This window comes from Rana temporaria, chromosome 11 (assembly GCF_905171775.1).
Source record: "Rana temporaria chromosome 11, aRanTem1.1, whole genome shotgun sequence".
NCBI lineage: Eukaryota > Metazoa > Chordata > Amphibia > Anura > Ranidae > Rana > Rana temporaria.
The window spans coordinates 96,188,247-96,212,969 of NC_053499.1; the positions used below are offsets into that span (position 1 = coordinate 96,188,247).

The following is a 24,723-nucleotide window of genomic DNA, read 5'->3' on the forward strand; positions in this document are numbered from 1 at the left end:
TCCCTCAAGTTTTCACAAAGTAAACTTATTCTTTTCATTTAAATATGTTCACTGTGTAGAGTGTATTTTTCTTGCCTGGAGGAACCACCCTTTGATAGCAGGTAATTCTATTGTTGTATTATTACTGCTATTGTGACCCCAGTTCAACAGAGGTCACAATATCTCAACCACCAGGCTTCTGATGTGTCAAGGGAGGGTTCGAACTAGTTAATAGGGGTGAGCTGAGCCAAAAAGAGAGTAGATCCCAAATCAACCAGCGGCTCCTTCGGGGGTAGCACTACATATAAATATATATATATATATATATATAAATATATATATATATATATATATATATATATATATATATATATATATATATATATATACACACACACAGTATATATATGTATACAGTGTATATATATATATATATATATATATATATATATATATATATATATATATATAATTTGCCAGACTGTGTATGTATGTATGTATAATAATATATATTAGAAAAAGTACACCAGGAATGCACTGCAGATATAGGCTACACTGGATGCAAAGTGTGTGTGTGTGTGTGTGTATGTATGTGTGTATATATATTAGACTGGCTGTGTGTAGGTGTGTGTGTGTGTATGTGTGTGTGTATATATATATATATATATATATATATATATATATATATATATATATATATATATACAGTACAGACCAAAAGTTTGGACACCTTTTCATTCAAAGAGTTTTCTTTATTTTCATGACTATGAAAATTGTAGATTCACACTGAAGGCTTCAAAACTATGAATTAACACATGTGGAATTATACATAACAAAAAAGTGTGAAACAACTGAAAATATATTTCATATTCTATGTTCTTCAAAGTAGCCACCTTTTGCTTTGATTACTGCTTTGCACACTCTTGGCATTCTCTTGATGAGCTTCAAGAGGTAGCACCCCGTCACTCTCCTTCTTGGTCAAATAGCCCTTACACAGCCTGGAGGTTTTTGGGGTCATTGTCCTGTTGAAAAATAAATGATGGTCCAACTAAACGCAAACCGGATGGAATAGCATGCCGCTGCAAGATGCTGTGGTAGCCATGCTGGTTCAGTATGCCTTCAATTTTGAATAAATCCCCAACAGTGTCACCAGCAAAGCACCCCCACACCTCCTCTTCCATGCTTCACGGTTGGAACCAGGCATGTAGAGTCCATCCGTTCATCTTTTCTGCGTTACACAAAGACACGGGGGTTGGAACCAAAGATCTCAAGTTTGGACTCATCAGACCAAAGCACAGATATCCACTGGTCTAATGTCCATTCCTTGTGTTCTTTAGCCCAAACAAGTCTCTTCTGCTTGTTGCCTTTCTTTAGCAGTGGTTTCCTAGCAGATATTCTACCATGAAGGCCTGATTCACACAGTCTAATCTTAACAGTTCTAGAGATGTGTCTGCTGCAAAAGGTGGCTACTTTGAAGAACCTAGAATATGACATATATTTTCAGTTGTTTCACACTTTTTTGTTATGTATAATTCCACATGTGTTAATTCATAGTTTTGATGCCTTCAGTGTGAATCTACAATTTTCATAGTCATGAAAATAAAGAAAACTCTTTGAATGAGAAGGTGTGTCCAAACTTTTGGTCTGTACTGTGTGTGTATATATATATATATATATCTATATATATATATATATATATATATATATATATATCTATATATATCTATCTATATATATATATATATATATATATATATATATATATATATATATATATATATATATATATATAATATATCACATACACTGCACCTTTTCCTTCTTCTCCCATAGTGCAATAACTTCCTCTATATTAATGCCACAAGGTTGGATATTATCCATTTGTCCTTTAACTACTGTACTTAAGCCCCGGACCAATATGCAGCTTAATGCCCAGAGGTGTTTTTACAATTTGGTACTGCGCTGTTTTAACTGGTAATTGCGCGGTCATGCAATGTTGTACTGAAACAAAATTTGCGTCCTTTTCTTCCCACAAATATAGCTTTCTTTTGATGGTATTTGATTGCCTCTGCGATTTAATTTTTTTGCGATATAAACGGAAAATACTGTAAATTTTGAAAAAAATTGATTTTTCTTAAAACAAAAAGTAAAAAATCGAATAAACTAAATTTTAGTCAAACATCTAGGCCAAAATGTATTCAGCCACATGTCTTTTAGTAAAAAAAAAATCGCAATAAGCGTATATTTATTGGTTTTCGCAAAAGTTATAGCGTCTACCAGGCCCGGACTGGCCATAGGGCATACCGGGCATATGCCCGGTGGGCCGCGGCGGCCCGCGGGCCGGTAGCGGCCCGCGAATGGCCATTGGCGGCCCGCGGGCCGATCGCGGCCCACGAACGGCCCTCGGCGGCCCGCATGTCACTTCTACCCAGAGGTGTACCAAGGCCCTTGGGGCGGACTGGGCTGGGTTGCAAGAATGCATTTGCCCCATGGGCTGCTCTAATGTCCTGCAAAAAGGCCACTGAGCTGGCCGAGTGCGCCACCTGCTACAAGTTGTGGATTGTCCACTGGCCACGTCACCTGCCATGTCACCTGGCCACGTCACCTGCCACAAGTTGTGGATTGTCCACTGGCCACGTCACCTGCCACGTCAACTGGCCACGTCACCTGACCACGACACCTGCCACAAGTTGTGGATTGTCCACTTGCCACGTCACCTGCCACAAGTGGATTATGCACTTGCCAAATCACCTGGCCACGTCACCTGCCACAAGTTGTGGATTGTCCACTGGCCACGTCACCTGCCATGTCACCTGGCCACGTCACCTGCCACAAGTTGTGGATTGTCCACTTGCCACGTCACCTGGCCACGTCACCTGCCACGTCACCTGGCCACGTCACCTGGCCACATCACCTGCCATGTCACCTGGCCACATCACCTGCCACAAGTTGTGGATTGTCCACTGGCCACGTCAACTGGCCACGTCACCTGCCACAAGTTGTGGATTGTCCACTTGCCATGTCACCTGGCCACGTCACCTGCCATGTCACCTGGCCACATCACCTGCCACAAGTTGTGGATTGTCCACTGGCCACGTCACCTGCCAAATCACCTGGCCACGTCACCTGCCACAAGTTGTGGATTGTCCACTGGCCACGTCACCTGCCATGTCACCTGGCCACGTCACCTGCCACAAGTTGTGGATTGTTCACTTGCCATGTCACCTGGCCACGTCACCTGCCACGTCACCTGGCCACATCACCTGCCATGTCACCTGGCCACATCACCTGCCACAAGTTGTGGATTGTCCACTGGCCATGTCACCTGCCAAATCACCTGGCCACGTCACCTGCCACAAGTTGTGGATTGTCCACTGGCCACGTCACCTGCCATGTCACCTGGCCACGTCACCTGCCACAAGTTGTGGATTGTCCACTTGCCATGTCACCTGGCCACGTCACCTGGCCACATCACCTGCCATTAGGGGTGTAACGGATCGTCACCGATCCGTGATCCGAACGGGCCACCCCGTTCGGATCGGCACACCCCGCGATCCACGGAGCGCTCCGGAGCCTAGGCCTAGGAAAGTCCCCGGCTTCGGCCTAGCTCCGGAGCGGCGGCCAGTCTGCTTGCCAGAGCCCAGCGTGACACGCCTCCCCGCCTCCCCGGGGAGGCGTGTCACGCTGTGCACTGGGCTCTAGCAAGCTGAATGGGAATGTTAGCAGTGAAGCACTGGTGTGAGAGGAGGGGGGGGGAAAAGGGGGAAAAAAGAGCACAATAGCAATTCACAGGGGGTGGATTAAAGAGGAAGCAGGTGAGGCTGTTTGGGACTTAAAGTACAATCTTGATGTTTTTACAGCAAAAAAAAATAATAAAATATATATATATATATATATATATATATATATATATATATATATATATATATATTTTGCTGTAAAAACATCAAGATTGTACTTTAAGTCCCAAACAGCCTCACCTGCTTCCTCTTTAATCCACCCCCTGTGAATTGCTATTGTGCTCTTTTTTCGGATCAGCAAAAAAAAAAAAAAAAGGTTCCTTTTTTTAATTGGTCCAAAAAAAAAAATATTATTTTATTTTATTATAATATATATATATATATATATATATATATATATATATATATATATATATATATATATAATTTTTTTTTTTTGGACCAATGAAAAAAACGGACCCTTTTTTTTTTTTTTGCTGATCCGAAAATGATCCGATCCGTGACTCCTGATCCGAGGATCGATCCGATCCGTGAGTTTTTTGATCCGTTGCACCCCTACCTGCCATGTCACCTGGCCACATCACCTGCCACAAGTTGTGGATTGTCCACTGGCCACGTCATCTGCCAAATCACCTGGCCACGTCACCTGCCACAAGTTGTGGATTGTCCACTGGCCACGGCACCTGCCATGTCACCTGGCCACGTCACCTGCCACAAGTTGTGGATTGTTCACTTGCCATGTCACCTGGCCACGTCACCTGCCACGTCACCTGGCCACATCACCTGCCATGTCACCTGGCCACATCACCTGCCACAAGCTGTGGATTGTCCACTGGCCACGTCACCTGCCAAATCACCTGGCCACGTCACCTGCCACAAGTTGTGGATTGTCCACTGGCCACGTCACCTGCCATGTCACCTGGCCACGTCACCTGCCACAAGTTGTGGATTGTCCACTTGCCATGTCACCTGGCCACGTCACCTGCCACGTCACCTGGCCACATCACCTGCCATGTCACCTGGCCACATCACCTGCCACAAGTTGTGGATTGTCCACTGGCCACGTCATCTGCCAAATCACCTGGCCACGTCACCTGCCACAAGTTGTGGATTGTCCACTGGCCAGGTCACCTGCCATGTCACCTGGCCACATCACCTGCCACAAGTTGTGGATTGTCCACTTGCCATGCCACCTGGCCACGTCACCTGCCACGTCACCTGGCCACATCACCTGCCACGTTACCTGGCCACGTCACCTGCCACAAGTTGTGGATTGTCCACTGGCCACGTCACCTGCCACATCACCTGGCCACGTCATCTGCCACAAGTTGTGGATTGTCCACTGGCCACGTCACCTGCCACGTCACCTGGCCACGTCACCTGCCACATCACCTGGCCACGTCACCTGCCACAAGTTGTAGATTGTCCACTGGCCACGTCACCTGCCACGTCACCTGGCCACATCACCTGCCACAAGTTGTGGATTGTCCACTTGAAACGTCACCTGCCTCAAGTTGTGTATTGTCCACTTGCCACGTCACCTGCCATTTCACCTGACCATGCCACCTGCCACAAGTTGTGGATTGTCCACTGGCCACGTCACCTGGCCACGTCACCTGCCACAAGTTGTGGATTGTCCACTTGCCATGTCACCTGGCCACGTCACCTGCCATGTCACCTGGCCACGTTACCTGCCACAAGTTGTGGATTGTCCACTTGCCATGTCACCTGGCCACGTCACCTGGCCACATCACCTGCCACGTCACCTGCCACAAGTTGTGGATTGTCCACTGGCCACGTCACCTGCCACGTCAACTGGCCACGTCAATTGCCACAAGTTGTGGATTGTCCACTGGCCACGTGACCTGGCCACGTCACCTGCCACATCACCTGGCCACGTCACCTACCACAAGTTGTGGATTTTCCACTTGCCACGTCAACTGGCCACGTCACCTGCCTCAAGTTGTGTATTGCCCACTTGCCACGTCATCTGCCACGTCAACTGGCCATGTCACCTGCCACAAGTTGTGGATTGTCCACTTGCCACGTCACCTGACCACGACACCTGCCACAAGTTGTGGATTGTCCACTTGTCACGTCACCTGCCACAAGTGGATTATCCACTTGCCAAATCACCTGCCACAAGTTGTGGATTGTCCACTGGCCACGTCCCCCTCTCTGCATATTAAGTGTTATATTACAGCAGCCTGTGACAGTTTCTTGCCCTCCTAGATGTTATGATGTGGGTTCACACTGGCAAGCTGCAGTTTAGCTGCAGTTCTGGCATGTTACCCTCCAGTCCCATAGACTTCTATTAGGTTGTACATTTTTGCTGCATGTCCTGAAAGTGCACAAAAAGTCCTGCATGCCGCATCTGTGGTGCAATTCCAAAAAATGCAGCAAAAACGCACAATTTCTAATTAGAAGTCTGAGGGACTGGGGCTATGGAAAACCGCCACAGTGGCGGCCTGTCCATTAAGGGCACACAGGCACTGCCCCCTCCATTATGCCACCCCATATGTAAAATGGATAGATTCATGCCTGACCGGCCACTAAGATGGGGTAAGTGTCGGTCAGACAGCGAGTGGGTGGAGGGTGTGTCACAGTGGCTGCATTTGATGGGACAAAGTGGCTGCATTTGATGGGACAAAGTGGCTGCATTTGATGGGACAAAGTGGCTGCATTTGATGGGGCACAGTGGCTGCATTTGATGGGGCACAGTGGCTGCATTTGATGGGACAAAGTGGCTGCATTTGATAGGACAAAGTGGCTGCATTTGATGGGGCACAGTGGCTGCATTTGATGGGGCACAGTGGCTTCATTTGATGGGGCACAGTGGCTGCATTTGATGGGGCACAGTGGCTGCATTTGATGTGACACAATGGCTGCATTTGATGTAGCACAGTGGCTGCATTTGATGGGGCACAGTGGCTGCATTTGATGGGACACAACAGCTGCATTTGATGGGACAAAGTGGCTGCATTTGATGGGCACAGTGGCTGCATTTAATGGGGCACAGTGGCTGCATATAATGGGGCACAGTGGCTGCATTTGATGGGGCACAGTGGCTGCATTTGATTGGGCACAGTGGCTGCATATAATGGGGCACAGTGGCTGCATTTGATGTTTTTGTTCAGTTTGATTGCTTCCCCCCAAAAAAATGTTGAGCACCAGTGTGAGCCAAAAGGCTTGCACTCACAGATACTCCACTGAAAAGTTATCAATTCTCATGTCACTTTTCAGAGGCATTTGACAGACAGTAAGGAGGTGATGCCTAATTTCCTCCCTGCCTGTTTTAACCTCAGCCAGTCCCTCCAGATATTTCACTTTGTACTCCACCTTATTTTCATTACTCTTTATAGGTATTAGATGTTCTCTCACCTTATTCTTTGCACATCTAATACATAATGAGAGTTCTGGAAATAAGGTGGAGTTCAAAGTGAATTTCTTAACCTAAGTTGAGAACCCCTTTCAGAAGATTTGAGGATATTATTAAACTCAGAGACTGGTGGACTAAGGCCATCATAAATAGATTGAAAATCTGCCAGTTCAGCAGAAATTTCAATCTATCAATGTGCAGACTGGTTATACAGACTCCGATCTATCAACTGACTTCAGTACAACAATGGGAAATGTCCAACGACTTCTCTCTGTTCCAGCAATGTGGAGTGATTTCTCTCTCTGTGCCACAAATGTGGAGCAGTCTCTCTCTCTGTGCGGGCATCCCATCATTAACCCCCGCCGCGTGACGCCCCCCCCCCCCCCCCGGGCTGCTTAGTCTAAAATGCCCGGGCCTATTTTTTGTCCCAGTCCGGGCCTGGCGTCTACAAACTAGGGTACATTTTCTGGAATTTACACAGCTTTTATTTTATGACTGCCTATCTCATTTCTTGAGGTGCTAAAATGGCAGGGCAGTACAAAACCCCCCCAAATGACCCCATTTTGGAAAGTAGACACCCCAAGGAAACTGCTGAGAGGCATGTTGAGTCCATTTGAATATTTTTTTTTGTCCCAAGTGATTGAATAATGACAAAAAAAAACAAAAATTACAAAAAGTTGTCACTAAATGATATATTGCTCACACATGCCATGGTTATATGTGGAATTGCACCCCAAAATACATTCTGCTGCTTCTCCTGAGTACAGGGATACCACATGTTTGGGACTTTTTGGGAGCCTAGCCGCGTATGGGGCCCCAAAAACCAAGCACCGCCTTAAGCATTTCTAAGGGCACAAATTTTTGATTTCACTCCTCACTACCTATCAAGGTCTCGAAGGCCAAAAAATTCCAAAATAGCACAAAACCCCCAAAAATGACCCCATTTTGGAAAGTAGACACCCCAAGGTATTAGCTGAGAGGCATGTCGAGTCCATGGAATATTTAATATTTTGACACAAGTTGCGGGAATATGACAAACTGATTTTTTTGGCACAAAGTTGTCACTAAATGATATATTGCTCACACATGCCATGATTATATGTGGAATTGCACCCCAAAATACATTCTGCTGCTTCTCCTGAGTACAGGGATACCATATGTGTGGGACTTTTTGGGAGCCTAGCCGCGTACTGGGCCCCGAAAACCAAGCACCGCCTTCCAAATTTCTATGGGCATACATTTTTGATTTCACTCCTCACTACCTATCACAGTTTTGAAGGCCATAACATGCCAAGATGGCACACAACCCCCCCAAATGACCCTATTTTGGAAAGAAGACACCCCAAGCTATTGGCTGAGAGGCATATTAAGTCCATGGAATATTACATTTTTTTTGCCCCAAGTGATTGAATAATGACCAAAAATAGTTTTTACAAAACGTTGTCACTAAATGAAAAATTGCTCAAACATGCCATGGGCATATGTGGAATTACGCCCCAAAGTACATTCTGCTGCTTCTCCTGAGTACGGGGATACCACATGTGTGGGACTTTTTGGGAGCCTAGCCACGTACGGGACCCCAAAAACCAATCACCGCCTTCAAGATTTGTGTGAGTGAAATCAAAGATTTATGTGCTTAGAAATCTTGAAGGTGATTGGTTTTTGGGCTAGGCTCCCAAAAAGTCCCACACATGTGGTATTCCCGTACTCAGTAGAAGCAGCAGAATGTATTTTGGGGTGCAATTTCACATATAACCATGGCATGTGTGAGCAATATATCATTTAGTGACAACTTTGTGCAAAAAAAATCAGTTTGTCATATTCCTGCAACTTGTGTCAAAATATAAAATATTCCATGGACTCGACATGCCTCTCATCAAATAGCTTGGGGTGTCTACTTTCCAAAATGGGGTCATTTGGGTTTTTTTGTGCTATTTTGGCATTTTATGGCCTTTGAAACTGTGATAGGTAGTGAGAGTGAAATCAAAAATGTACACCCTTAGAAAGCCTGAAGGCGGGGATTGGTTTTTGAGGTCCCGTACGCGGCTAGGCTCCCAAAAAGTCTCACACATGTGGTATCCCAGTACTCAGGAGAAGCAGCAGAATGTATTTTGGGGTGTAATTCCACATATGCCCTTGGCATGTTTGAGCAATATATCATTTAGTGACAACTTTGCACAAAAAAATATATTTATTTTTCCCGCAACTTGGGTCAAAATATAAAATATTCCATGGACTTGAGATGCCTATAAGCAAATAGCTTAGGGTGTCTACTTTCCAAAATGGGGTCATTTGGGGGGTTTTGAAATGTCCTGGCATTTTATGCACAACATTTAGAAGCTTATGTCACACATCACCCACTCTTCTAACCACTTGAAGAAAAAGCCCTTTCTGACACTGTTTGTTTACATAAAAACATATTTCTTTTTGCAAGAAAGTTAAGTTGAACCCCCAAACATTATATATTTTTTTAAAGCAAAGGCCCTACAGATTAAAATGGTGGGTGTTGCAATTTTTTTTTCCACACAGTATTTGCGCAGCGTTTTTTCAAATGCATTTTTGGGGAAAAAATACACTTTTTTTTGTTTTAAAGCACTAAAACACACTATATTGCCCAAATTATTGATGAAATAAAAATGATGATCTTAGGCCGAGTACATGGATACCAATCACGACATACTTTAAAATTGTGCACAAACGCAGTGGCGACAAACTACATACATTTTTAAAAGCCTTTAAAAGCCTTTACAGGTTACCACATTAGATTTACAGAGGAGGTCTACTGCTAAAATGACTGCCCTCGATCTGCCCTTCACGGTGATACATCACCTGCATGGTGCAATTGCTGTTTACATATGACTCCAGACCGACGCTTGCGTTCGCATTTGCGCAAAAGCAGGGGGGGGACAGGGATGCTTTTTTTTTTTTTATATATATTTATTTAGCTTTTTTTTTTATTTGTAAACTGTTCCTTCCATTTTATTTATTTTTTACCATTTTTATTGTTATCTCAGGGAATGTAAATATCCCGTATGATAGCAATAGTTAGTGACAGTTACTCTTTTTTTTTTTAAATGGGGTCTATTAGACCCTAGATCTTTCCTCTGCCCTCAAAGCATCTGACCACACCAAGATCGGTGTGATAAAATGCTTTCCCGATTTCCCAATGGCGCTGTTTATATCTGGGGGAGGGACATTCCCTCCCACTGAATGTAAAAGCAGTCTAGAGGCTAATTAGCCACTAGGACTGCTTTTACATGAAAGCCGACCGCTGGCTGAAAAGAATGATACCAAGATGATGCCTAAACCCGCAGGCATCATTCTGGTATAACCATTCAAAGTCCAGCAACATACCAGTACGTTGATGGTTCTTGTTGGACATGTATTGTAATCTTTTTTTTTTTTTATGCAGCCTGTTGGCTGAACGAAAAAAAGATTGATCGGTGGGTATGCCCACCATTAGAATACCTCCCTTCATTCACCCACTTCTAATGATGGGCATGCATGCACCATTTATATATGCCGAAGCATGGGGGCATCCTCCCGCAAAAAAGTTATGCCGCGTACACACGGTCAGACTTTTCTATGCCGCGTACACACGGTCGGACTTTCCTATGCCGTGTACACATGGTCAGACTTTTCCACAGGAAAGCCTCCATAGGAATGTCAACCGTATGTACGCGGCATTAGGAGCAAAATCGCTCCTCCGCCCCTAATGCCCCCATGCTTCGGCATATATGCTCTTTTTTTAACTGTGGTGGTGAAATCACCTCCTACAGCATTGGAGCCCCAGCTTTATATATTGTGGGAGCAAACGCTGTTGCTGTCACGCTAAATAAATCCGCACTGCAACTGAATGGCGTACCTGCTAAGCAAATGATGGTTAACATTAAAACAAAGTAACATTACAGTATAACAGTAAGATCATACCATACCTGCAAAGCAAATACCAAAAAAAAAACATAGTAACAAATAAAACATTTAACGCAACCTGTGCCTAAAATATATATATATATATATGCCGAAGCATGGGGGCATCCTCCCGCAAAAAAGTAATGCCGCGTACACACGGTCGGACTTTTCAACAGGCAAGCCTCCGTCGGAATTTCGACCGTATGTACGCGGCATAAAAAGTTATGCCGCGTACACACGGTCAGACTTTTCCACGGGCAAGCCTCCGTAGGAATGTCGACCGTATATACGCGGCATTAGGAGCAAAATCGCTCCTCCGCCCCTAATGCCCCCATGCTTCGGCATATACTCTTTTTTTAACTGTGGTGGTGAAATCACCTCCTACAGCGCTGGAGTCACGGCTTTATATATCATGGGAGCAAACGCTGTTGCTGTCAAGATAAATAAGTCCGAGCAACAGCTGAATGGCGTACCTGAAAACAGTAAATTACATACCTGAAAAGCAAGCATGAAAAAAACATAACAACAATAAAACTTTGCAGAATAGAATACAGTAAAAAACAGCAGAGCAATAGAGAGAGAATAGAGAGGGAGAGAACAATAAAACGTGTTTTTATTTTTTACTTTTTTTTTTAACACTTTTTTTTCTAACTGTAAGGCCCCGTACTCACGACCAAACATGTCTGCTGAAACTGGTCCGCGGGCCAGTTTCAGCAGACATGTTTGGTCGTGTGTGGGCGCGAGCGGGCCGAATTCCAGCAAACATTTGCCCGCCGGGCCTTTTCCCAGCGGACAAATATTCCTGGACTTGTTTTAAAACAGTCCGCTGGAATCCTGCCCGCTCGGACATGTACGGTCATCAGTACAGACCTACCGTACATGTCCAGGCGCCCGCCGTCCCTCGCATGCGTCGAATGACTTCGACGCATGCGTGGAAGCATTTTAAAGGCAGGCCGCCCACGTCGCCGCGTCATTGTCGCGGCGACACCGCGTCATCGGCGCGGCGACACCGCGGACACGCCCCGCGTATTGTTTACGCGCGGACTTCTGTACGATGGTGTGTACAACCATCGTACAGAAGCCCTCTGGCAGACATGTACGGTGAAAACGGTCCGACGGACCGCTTTCACCGTACATGTTTGTCCGTGAGTACCCGGCCTAACTGTTCAACTTTTCGGTTCCAAGTTTGGGTCTCTCAAAATGCGATGGCATCTTGGGAGACCCTGTGTAAGTGTGCCTAGCCTGTGAAATGTTTTACCCTACGCTAATACTTCACTCATGTGTGGAAGCGTTCAAAACATTCACCAATACAAAGATCAGGATCGGCAGGACATTGGGGACACGCCTAAATCCGCGCTTGGTACAGACACAACATTTTCTTTGGGGGGCTCGTTGGGTAGGGGTACTCTCGAGGGCATATGAAAAATGCCTCTAATGCAGTCGGCTTACTGCATTTGGTAGGGGATGGTGAGGTGTAGAACCGCCTGGATACAGGAGTTCTGTGATGATATCCTCCTGGAATTGAAGGAAGGATCCATTCCGTCCTGAAGCTTTGTATAAGACAAAAGCATTCAGTAAAGTCAATTGGAATAAATATAGAGACACTTTTTTGTACCAGCGTCTCGCCTTACATGCAATATGATACGGCGTCATCAACTGGTCGTTGAGGTCCACCCCTCCCATATTTTGGTTATATTCGTGGACACAGAGGGGTTTCTCCACAACACCAGTCGCCGTACGAATTTGTACTGTCGTGTCTGCGTGAAGGGTGGTAAGAACGAAAACATTTTATTGTCCCGCCACTTCACAGTGAGCAAATTATTACACCTGCAGCAGGCTCTCGCCCCCAGCCTAAGACGAGAATCTACAAGCCTCTGGGGAAAGCCCCGGCGATTAGGTCGCACGGTGCCACATGCTCCAATCTGATGATTAAACAAGTGACTAAAAAGTGGCATGCTGCTGTAATAGTTGTCCACATACAAGTGGTACCCCTTTCCCGAATAAGGGTGACACCAAGTCCCACACGATCTTGCCAGCGCTCCCCATGCAATCTGGGCATCCTTCCGGCTCTACCTCACTATCTTTGCCCTCATAAACCCTAAAGCTCCATGTGTACCCTGTTGCCCTGTCACAAAGCTTATAGAGCTTGACCCCGTATCTGGCACGCTTGCTGGGAAGGAACTGTTTGAAAGACAAGCGGCCAGAAAATTTAATGAGGGACTCATCAACGCATACAACTTGCTGGGGATTAAACAAGGCTGCATAACGTTCGTTGAAATGGTTTATGAGGGGCCGAATTTTGTAGAGCCGGTCAAATCCAGGGTCTCCACGCGGACGACAAAGTGCATTGTCACTGAAATGCAGGAACCGCAGGATCGCCTCGTATCGATTCCTGCCCATGTGAGCAGAGAATATGGACATATTGTGAATTGGATGTATGGACCAATACATCCGCAACTTCGGAAATTTGTGTATGCCCATGTTGAGGGTAAGGGCCAGAAAGGTCTTAAATTCAGAAACCGTAATTGGTTTCCATTCTTTGGCAAGGAGAGACTGGGAATTAGCGGCGATGTAGGTACCAGCATATAAATTACTCTGGTCCACAATAGATCCATAGAGATCTTCCGTGAAATACAGCGAATAAAAATCAAGTGACGTAAAATCAACTGTATCCACCTATTTACCGGGTTGGCCAGTGAATGGGGGAAGTACGGGTGCTGCAGAAGTGGTGGGGACCCAATCAGGATAGGCAAATTCTACAGGAAGAGCACTATGGGCACGATGGGCCTGTCTCTGTCTTCTTCTTGGTGGCAGCGGGACACTACTTGTGCTTGCCACATCGCCAGCTTGAACTGCACTTATGGGACTCGCCACGTCACCAAGTGTTACTGCAGTGCTGGATGAACGACCAGGGTGTACTAGGCCGCTGGTGCTTGCCAGTTCACCAGAAGGAATAGCGGCGCTAGTACTTCTCTGCTCCATACAAGGGTCCTGCGGTTCTTGCTGCTTAACAACATCAGAATGGGGTCAGGTACGCCTGGCTCTAGCAGGGACCACAACTTCGTTGTCAGAGCTATCTAGCATGGAGCCGCTGTCGTAAACGGGTTTGTATTGTATGAAGGCCTCTTCACCAGTGTACATTCGCTTTGCCATTTTGGGCTCTAAATTTAGTCGTACACTGGTGATGATTCACAGGTAAAAAAAGCACCTGATCTGTAGAAAAGAAAACGTAGAAAACGCTTAAAAAAAAAACTGTTAGCGATCACAGGGATCAGGCCTGTCTCTGCGAACGCTGCAGTTATGTGTCTTGTGTTTTGTAAGTGACAGTGACGCAGACCCTGACTAACGCTAAAATTTAATTTATATCACCCGCCGGGCGATCAGGGGGTTAAACCTTTATTGGGTTATATACGGCGGGTGCCCTGATGCTATAAACAGCAAACTAACCAACCAGCGTCAACCGCAACACTTATACGGTGATCACTGGTGAAAGGGTTAACTAGGGGGCAATCAGGGGGTTAAAACCTTTATTAGGTAATATATGGGGGTACCTGACGCTTTCTAAAAACCTGGCGGCGAACCTAAAATAACAAAATAACTAACTGGCTAACCCGCGTCACCAGTGACACTTATACGGTGATCACTGGTGAAAGGGTTAACTCTAGGGGCAATCAGGGGTTAAAACCTTTTTTTATGGGGGTACCTAACGCTATAAAAACCTGACGGCGAACCTCAAAAAAAAAAATAGCTACCTAGCGGCAACAGTGACACTAATACAGCGATCAGAAAACCGATCGCTTAGTGACACTGGCAATAGGGGGTGAAAGGGTTAAACCTTTATTAGGGGGGGTAGGGGGCTACCCTGGACCTAAAGCTAACTGCCCTAACACTTTTTTCTGTCACAAATGACACTAAATGCAGTGATCAGAAAATAAATGATCACTGCAATCAGTGACACTGTGAAAGGGGGGTGATCGGGGGGGTTATGTGCCTATGTGTGCTGTGTCAGTGTGGTGCTTGGTGCAACTCACTGTACTGATGTCTTCTCTCCTCTGGATCTGGACTGAAAAGACCGCCAGAGGAGAGATGACATCACTTCCTCCCTGCCTGTGTTTACAGTTACACAGGCAGGGCGGGCACAGGTGGAAGCGGATTCGCTGGGAGCGATCGCGAGGGGGTGGATAGAAACCAATAGCCGCCCCCTCATCCCGGATCGCTCCCACGCGGTTAACGGCCGCCGTATGTACCGGAGGGGGTCCCGATCGGACCCCCGACCCTGGGAAAGGCGGGGACGTACATGTACGCCCATATGCCTGTATGTGCCATTCTGTGGACGTACATATACATGCGGCGGGCATTAACCGGTTAATGTTATGAAGGGCACCTTGCACAGACGATATATCTTTTTCTCTCTGCATTTAAGGAGTGCTTTCACCAAAACGTTTTAAATACTGTAATGCCGCACACACACGATCATTTTTTGGCATGAAAAAAAGGACGTTTTTCGGCATGTAGAAAAAAACGATGTTTTTCCAACTTCATCATTAAAACGACATTGCCCACACACCATCGTTTAAAAAAAATGCTCTAGTAAAGCGCGGTGACATACAACGCGTACAACGACACTATAAAAGGGAAGTTCCATGCGGATGATGTCACCCTTGGGGCTGCTTTAGCTGATTCCGTGTTAGTAAAAGACGATTCGCGCTTTTCTGTCTGTTACAGCGTGATGAATGTGCTTACTCCATTATGAATGGTAGTTTTACCAGAATGAGCACTCCCGTCTCATAACTTGCTTCTGAGCATGCGCAGGTTTTTAACGTGGTTTTAGCCCACACACAATTGTTGGGGTGGCAGACTGGCGCTGGTTGTCCTTTTGCAGTCTCAGTGTGTTTGGTTCGGATGATCATCCATGAGAGAGAGATCTCAGTACAGGAAAACAACAAGACACAGACGCGTTGTAGCTGAAATCATCTCTCTAACTTTTACTGATAAGACTATGAGAGTATATGCATTACAAAAAGGGGAGGGAACATAATACATTAATTTGGGTAGTGAACAAAGAAATATTATGTTAGCAATATGTGATTGGTTAATACAGAACAGCGTGTCCTGTAGACATAGTGAAATAACACCTGCAAAAGAAAGTTACAGAAGGGAGAGAATGTTCTCACCATGAGATAAGAAAGTATACAACATTGTTAGTTTCAACAGTTACCAAGAAATGTCCCACAGTACATAACATCTGTGAGAATAAGAAGCAGAAAGATGCATCTTTTTAGTAATAAGAAAGAAATGCTGCATGTATAATCTTTTCTCAGAGACAAAACCTTACAAGAAACTATTTGTACAAGGCCATTTAGAATTCTACTAAAATGAGTGAAATAATATTCACTCTAAAAATCTCTTAACTCTTCGCAACCATATGTATAGTTAAGGAAGGATCCTAACTATAGAACCTTAACCCCTTGCATTTCCCTCTTAAATCAAGAATTTGATTTCTCCTAAAGAAGTGGGATCAAGGGTACTGAGGGCTCTTTTCCACCCACCTTAGATAATAGGATTCTTCTCCCTTAATTGTCTGTATCTCTTAATATATTCAGCATAGCTTGATGGAGTGGGATCAAAAAGGAATATTTGATCAGGGAGTAAGGAGGGGTACATAGAAAAATTATCAATTCCTTTGCTGAGCATCTTCCTTAGACAAGGGAAAATGCAGCACACTACGATACTTATAACTGTAAGTATGATAACTATAATGATCCCTAGCTGGATAAGAGCTTGTTTCCAGCTGGTGTGGCTTTGAATTCATTTGGGACCACTCTTGGCACCCCTATTGCATCTATGTATACATGTGGGTGAAAGCTACCTATAGGGACTCCTCTTTTCCTTCCTGAAGGGGAGTCTGTATGAGACTCAGCCTGTCCTTTAGAAAGGATGTGTAGGGGCATAATAATTTTAGCCAATACACACTCTCCCTTCCAAGGAGTATCTAGCTTAGTTCGGATTTTCATATCACCACATATCCAGTAAATGTCTCCCAGTGATCGGGTCTGATTGGCTATGATTGTTTTTCTATATTCGAAGCAGAACCCTGAAGAAAAAGACTTAAGGTCTCTGCCCCTCGTTGTGTTACTCACGTAGCAAGTGTAATTCCCTGGACATATGGTGATTCCATACCCTGGATTGGAATTCTTTGATATGATGGGGTACTCTGTGTGTGTGAACAGGCTCAAAAAGTATTTTCCTGGTCCACTGGTATGTGTATGGGCACAGTTCCCAGGTGAGGCCTGGCCCTACCACACACATAGCAGTTAGACTTATTATGTTGCTTCCCACATATTCCCTGTATCACCCCCAACTCTTCTAGGTGATATATGTAGTTAGCTGCAATCCAGACAAGGGAAAATACTGAAAATGAAATCAGTCCTATCAGTAGCCACAGTTTGCCAGATCCGGTGATAACAGGATTGTCCTTTTTTACAGGGTCAGGGCTGTCTGCCCCCGTTAATACCCCCTTTTCTTCACTGTCCTGTTCGAGGTCAGGGCTGTCCGCCCCTGTTAGCACCTCCTTTCTTGGCTGTCCTGTTTGAGGTCAGGGCTGTCCGCCCCCGTTAGCACCTCCTTTCTTGACTCTGGTTCCTCTGACTCAAACGTACCAGTTTTACTCGAGCAGCATGGATCCAGGTAGGACTGTGTTCAGTTAGGATTGCAGCAAAATCCTGTTGTTTATTTCCCTTCTTCAGCTGTTTTATCACCACTACATCTCCTTCCTTGGAAGGGTGAGTGTTGCCCTGTGGAAGAAACGGAAACTTGCGAGTAACATTGTCTTTGACTTCTATTAAAGTTTCAATCAACTTTCTCATATATTCATCCCTAATTTTGTCAAGATTGTCTTGTGTCATGAATGTGTGTCTGGCCCAAGGTGTTGGGAAAAACCTACCCATCAGGATTTCAAAAGGAAAATATCCTAGGGTTGCATTTGGTCTCATTCTTATCTCAGCAAGGATAGCTGGGAGGTATCTTTTCCAGTTTCCAAACGTACCTCTCGTAGCATTCCTCAGCTTGTCTCTGATTTGGGAAGTAAATGCTGGGCCTTGGCCTGAATTTATTTGTAGTGGTATTCGGGAGAACATGTCTGTAATCATACAGACTGGTTGTTGTCCTTCTTTTCGCTGTGAAATGTAGGTGAAATCAATTTGAAGGTGTGTGAGCGGGGTTGTGGGGTGGAGCAATCCGATGTGGGTTATTGGGGTTACTCCTGATGCATGTAATGCACCTTTTGACATAACTTTCTACCAATTGCCTGGCATCTGTAACATAAAATGTCTATCTTCTTTTTGTTGTTTTAGAGTACGTTTTCAACCTTGGTGTCCTATCCCATGATGATGTGCAATGTATATTTGGGCACTACACTGTGGGATGCATGGTCTCCTCTCTTTGCAGATCAATCCGGTTTTAGGATTTTTCTGCAAAACAGGATAACACCAGTCCTTGGGACGCTGAGCGCTGGAGATCAGCGACCAGTGGGGCTTCTTCTGGGAGAATAGGGACCAGGGCGGGCATTTGCAACAAGGTCTCCCCTCTTTGGGCCGCTCGCTTTGCCTCCTGGTCAGCCAAGGCATTTCCTTTGCTGATCTCATCAGTACCCCCAGTGTGTGCTCTGCAGTGTATAATGGCAAGTTCACTGGGAAGGTTGACGGCTCTGATAAGTTTGTCAATGAACTGTGAGTGGGAAGTTCTTTCCCCATCAGCTCTTTCGTATCCCTCTAGGGACCACCGTTCCCCATGACCAAAGGTGTGAATAGTCACTGATTGGTCTGTGTAAATTTCACATGCTCTAATGAGAGCAATGAGTTCAGCTGCTTGAGCTGACTGGTAAGGGAGGGACTTGGCTTCTAGAACTTTAACTACTGCAAACCCTGCCAGGCAGGTGTTGTCACTGGGCTCGGTACATAAACCATGTACAAAGACAACATCTGCACCCGGGATGGGTGTGTTCATCATGTCCAGTCCGGGGGAGGCAACCATTTCAATTCCCTCCAGACAGTCATGACAATCGGGTCCTTTATCCCCAGATGACTTCATACCTAGAAGTGCATCTAGGATCATGGCCGGGCCCGAGTTACTGGCACTATACTCAATGTACAGCTGTGGATTACTGAGGAGAATAAGCTCATACTCACTTAATCTCTTAGCTGACATGTGTTGGGTGTGTGTGCCTTTAAGTAGGGTTACTACATCATGTGAGGTATATAGGGTTGTAGGATGTCCTAATGTGAACACAGATGCCATTTCTACCACCATAGCGCATGTTGCCAGAGCCCCTAAACAGGACGATAAATCCTGGACTTGTAGAGGCATGACCTTTGAAAAATAAGCTACAGGTCGTAGCTTGCCCCCGTGTTCTTGGGCCAGAACACCCGCCACGGTTGTACAATTGTCTCTAGCATACAAATGAAACATCAATGAAAAGTCAGGGAGGCTCAGTTCAGGACTCATTAGCATAGCATTCTTTAATGCCTCAAAGGCATGCAACATTTCATTAGACCATTCAACATTTACAGGAGCATTTTTCAGAGTGGCTTGTCTCAGAATATTATCATAAAAGGAGCAATCAGGAATCCACTGCCTACAACAGTTTATCATGCCAAGAAAAGACAGCATTTCTTTCTTGGTGTGTGGGGTGACCAGGCCCACTATGGCATGGATTCGAGAAGGACTGAGGCTCCTTTGACCCTTTGAGAAGACAGCGCCTAAGTATTCAACCTTTTCACTGCACCATTGCAACTTTTGCTTAGAGACTTTATGACCACATTTGCATAACCATAACATCAGTGATTCACTGTCTTGCTGACAGGCCTCCCTTGACTTACTACAGACCATCAAATCATTGATATACTGTAGTACTACCGAACCTTGGGGTGATTGCCATGGCCTGAGTGTGGACTGAAAAACAGTACTGTATACCACGGGGAAGTCCACAAATCCTTGAGGCACTTTTATCCAGTTTAACTGGCGTTCGCCATCAAGGGAAAAAGAAAATAAAAGGTCTGGTCTCCTTGTCAACAGGGACACTAAAAAAAACATTCTTTGAATCTATAACAGTAAAATGTGTGGCATCATGCGGTATGTTGGCAAGCACAGCATGGAGGTCAGGTTTCAGAGTGACCCTGTAAGGGGCACAGAAGATTAGGCCAGTGTCATATTCTCCTGTGGCCAAAACATCTTCAGACAGGGTCCGGAGGATCCAGATATGCCTGCATGTTGTACATGGTCATAATGTATGATTCAGTGAAAGCGTCAATGGGTAACACAGAGGATTCAACAATTAATCCTCCTGTCTCCTCTCTCGGGAACGGGTTACAACTGTCCATTATTGGGACATAAAACCGCTGAAACAATCAATGAACAGTTGTAATCGACCCAGAGTCTGCCCAATGTAATGTTTAATCGGTACAGAAAAATAACAATTAAGCTTATATAATACTTGGTCTTTGTAACAGCGTTTTGGGCGGTCTACTGCAGGAAAAACATGGTGTAGGTTATATGGTCTCTCGCTAATATGTCTAACAATGTGTAAGTTACTGTCAGATTCAGTTTGCTTAAGTACAATTCCACAAACACAATATTCCACAAATACAGTATTCACAAAACATAAGTTTCTATATCATGTAACGCTCACAGTGCTCGACTGCCAAAATTCAGGTTTTACCCCGAATAATGCGTCTTCCCAAAACGTGAGCTAGTCACAGAGTTTCAGCCAAGCTGACAACATGGATCGGGTCGAGTGAAATGTGACCACCTTTTCACTCTCAACAAAGGGAGAGAAGAACAACAACAACAAAAGAACAACAATTTCAGTGATCCTTGTCTGTACACTCACCAACCAGACATTTGTATCACACAAACAGATTATCTTATACTTTATGCGATAGAAAAGAAAGCACAGGTTTTAAACACAATGAGACTGCCAGTCATATCTCTTTCCCAGAAAGAGATCAAGTTTCCCTGAAACTTTTTTTGGTGCCTCCTCGAGACACAGTTGCAAAAGATTAAGTTTCCCTGAAACTTAACGTATTTCCCTGAAATACAATTTGCAAGAAAATAGGTTTCCCTGAAACACAAATGTTAGCCGGCTATGAAGGTGCCTCCTCGAGACACGGTTGCAAAAGATTAAGTTTCCCTGAAACTTAATGTATTTCCCTGAAATACAATTTGCAAGAAAATAGATTTCCCTGAAACCTATGGTGTTTCCCAGAAACACAAATACTAGCCGGCTAAGCCTTTGCGCCCTCTCCCCCAAATCAACACACACTATCCACTCCCGGAGTGGATCCCCATGTGTGTTGATTTATTTTAGCTCTAGATCAGAAGTCTGATCAGAGCTCCGGTGATCCTGGCAGACAAACAGCAAAAGAATGTGTATATCTTACCGGGAATTCCGGAGATGATCTTCCGATCTTGGTGGGACCTCCAAATCGTGGGGGTGGCAGACTGGCGCTGGTTGTCCTTTGGCAGTCTCAGTGTGTTTGGTTCGGATGATCATCCATGAGAGAGAGATCTCAGTACAGGAAAACAACAAGACACAGACGCGTTGTAGCTGAAATCATCTCTCTAACTTTTACTAATAAGACTATGAGAGTATATGCATTACAAAAGGGGAGGGAACATAATACATTAATTTGGGTAGTGAACAAAGAAATATTATGTTAGCAATATGTGATTGGTTAATACAGAACAGTGTGTCCTGTAGACATAGTGAAATAACACCTGCAAAAGAAAGTTACAGAAGGGAGAGAATGTTCTCACCATGAGATAAGAAAGTATACAACATTGTTCGTTTCAACAGTTACCAAGAAATTTCCCACAGTACATAACATCTGTGAGAATAAGAAGCAGAAAGATACATCTTTTTTTTTTTAACAATCAGGAGTGCTTTATTGAAGGAAAGCAGAATACATAGTATAACAGCAATACAGACAATTCGTCAGACAAGAAAAGTGCCATACAGAACAAGACATCACATATTTCACATTCTATGCACAGTCAACAATTTGAACAGGATCACAACCTTGACCAAAAGAGCGTAAAAGGTAAAAAGAAGAATGCGACCTAGGGAGCCATAATGGACGGTGCCAATCCCCGGGGGACGAGACACCACCCAGACGGTTAAAGTTCCGTCCATGGCAACCACACCTTATCATACTTCCAGGGACATCCCCGACTGATATATGTTAATTTGTACATTGGAAGTGCTGCATTTACCCGATTTTCCCAGGAAGACACAGAAGGGGGAGTTGAGGAGGTCCAGTTAATTAGTATTTCTTTTTTGGCGTAGAACAGGAGATATAGGATCAGTAATTTACTGTGGTGGGACCTTTGATCGTCGTCCATGACACCCAGCAAGGTCAGTGCGGGCGCCATGGGGACGGAAAGCTCCAAACGTGCATTCAGGTGGTCAAACACCCCCACCCAAAATGGCCCCAGAGCCGTAAACGTCCAAAACATATGCAGGTAGGAGCCCCGCTCCACCCGACACCACGGGCACAACGGGTCCCTGCCAGGGTAGATCCTAGACAGACGCACCGGAGTAAAATAGACCCTGTGCATGAATTTTGTTTGCACAAGCTTATCTCCGGCGGAGATTACCAACTTGGGAGCACGCTCCAGACATTCCTCCCAATCCTCCCTCTCCAACCCCGGGATATCCAACTTCCAAGACTCCCAGAGCCTGTCCAATTTAAGGGAGTCCACGGGAAGCAACACGCCATACAGGGCAGATAGAGGCTTCGAGAGGTCATCACAAGACAAGAGGTCCTCCACTGGGTCTAACCCAAGCTCCAGAGGACCGGGAAACTGGGCCCTAGCTGCGTGTCGAAGCTGAGCGTACCGGAAAAACATCCAGCCAGGTAGCTTATGGGTCTGAGTCAATTGCGAGAACGACAGCAGGGTACCCGAAGGCATGATGTCTTTCAAAATCTTAACGCCAATTCTCGCCCACACCTGCGGATCAGGTATGGACTGGAAATGAGGCAGGTTAAGATTCCCCCATAAGGGTTGGACTGGGGCCCAACGCTCCTCCCGGAAAAACCTACGCCTAGCCGCCACCCACACCCTAAGGGTCACCCTGGTTGGGTCAGGAAGACCCACATAGGCCCTTAGACCCCTAAACGCCAGGTTTTGCAGTGCCTGTAGAGAGCGTCTAGCCGCAAACCACCAGTACACTGTGACCAATATCGCAGCCCAGTAGTATATTTTAAAATTCGGAAGCGCCAGACCCCCTAGTTGCGTAGGAAGATGTAACGTAGATTTAGCCAATCTAGGGACGGCCCCATTCCAGATAAAGGAAAGAATGCACCTATCCACCTCCCGAAAGAAGGCTGCCGGAATACAAGCCGGGCTGTTCCGGAACATGTACGTAAATTTAGGTAAGAGAATCATCTTCAAGATGTTAATTCGACCAATTAAATTCAATGGAAGGCCGGACCAGGACTGGCAGCGTTCTCTGAGGAGCTGGAGCAAGGGGGACACGTTAAGCATGTAGTATTGTGAGGGGGACCTAGCTACCCTAGCCCCGAGATACTTGAATTCGGTAACCCACTGCAACGAGGTAGGGCTGGATAACGCAACAGTTTGTGAGTCTAGGGGGAAAAGCACGGATTTTGACCAATTAATACAGATACCAGACAAGGAGCCAAACTTATCAAATAGATCCAGTGCTGCAGACAAGGACGGGCCCGCATCGTTCAAGTACAGTAGGGTATCGTCGGCGTAGAGGGATATCCTCTCCTCCAGTCCACCAATCCGCATGCCCCAAACCTCCAGAGACTCCCGGACTAAGATCGCCAGGGGCTCCAGCGCCAGGGCAAACAGGCCAGGGGACAGAGGGCACCCTTGTCGCATACCCCTGTGGAGGTAGAAAGACTCCGAGACCCAATCATTCATACGCACCCTGGCCCTCGGCACCCGATACAACAGCCGAATCCACCGGAGAAAACCAGGTCCAAAACCAAAGTGTTGCAGCACCCCCCAAAGATACTCCCATTCCACCGAGTCAAATGCCTTCTCGGCATCGAGGGAGGCAATGACCCGGGTCCCCACATTCTCATGCTGGATCGCAAGGTTCAAAAAGAGTCTCCTAATATTAATATCCGTGCCCTTGCCCGGCATGAATCCAGTTTGATCTACATGCATCAACGTGGATATCACCGTGGACAAGCGGGTTGCCAAAACCTTTGCCAAGATCTTGGCCTCCACATTTAGCAAAGAGATGGGCCTGTATGACGCACAATTCTGGAGGTCTTTACCAGGCTTGGGTATAAAGACAATGATGGCTTCCTCCATAGACTCGGGAAACGCTCCGGCCTCCGCAAGTCCAGAGAAGAGAGTCTTAAGTCTAGGGGCAAGGATGTCTGCATGCTGCGAGTAGAACTCAGAGGGAAGGCCATCCGCACCCGGGGTCTTGACACTCTGCAGACCCCCAATCGCAGCCTGGACCTCCTCCAGAGAAATGTCCCCCTCCAGTTGTGCCCTATGCTCGTCAGACAGGGAGGGGAAGGGGATGGCATTCAGGTACTCCTGCAGGTCCGCCGCAGAACAACAAGCCCTGGAGGAATAAACTCCCCGAAAGAACTCAAGAAACCTAGCATTAATGTCCTCAGGGGAGGACAGCAGCTCCCCGTGGACATCCCGGACACCAGCAATGTGTGT

The 24,723-nt window shown here is 45.7% G+C and overlaps 1 pseudogene; it reads left to right on the top strand.

The window, feature by feature from the left end:
- Positions 1 to 24,723, top strand: part of LOC120917474 — a 1,233,721-nt pseudogene that overhangs the window by 379,917 nt on the left and 829,081 nt on the right.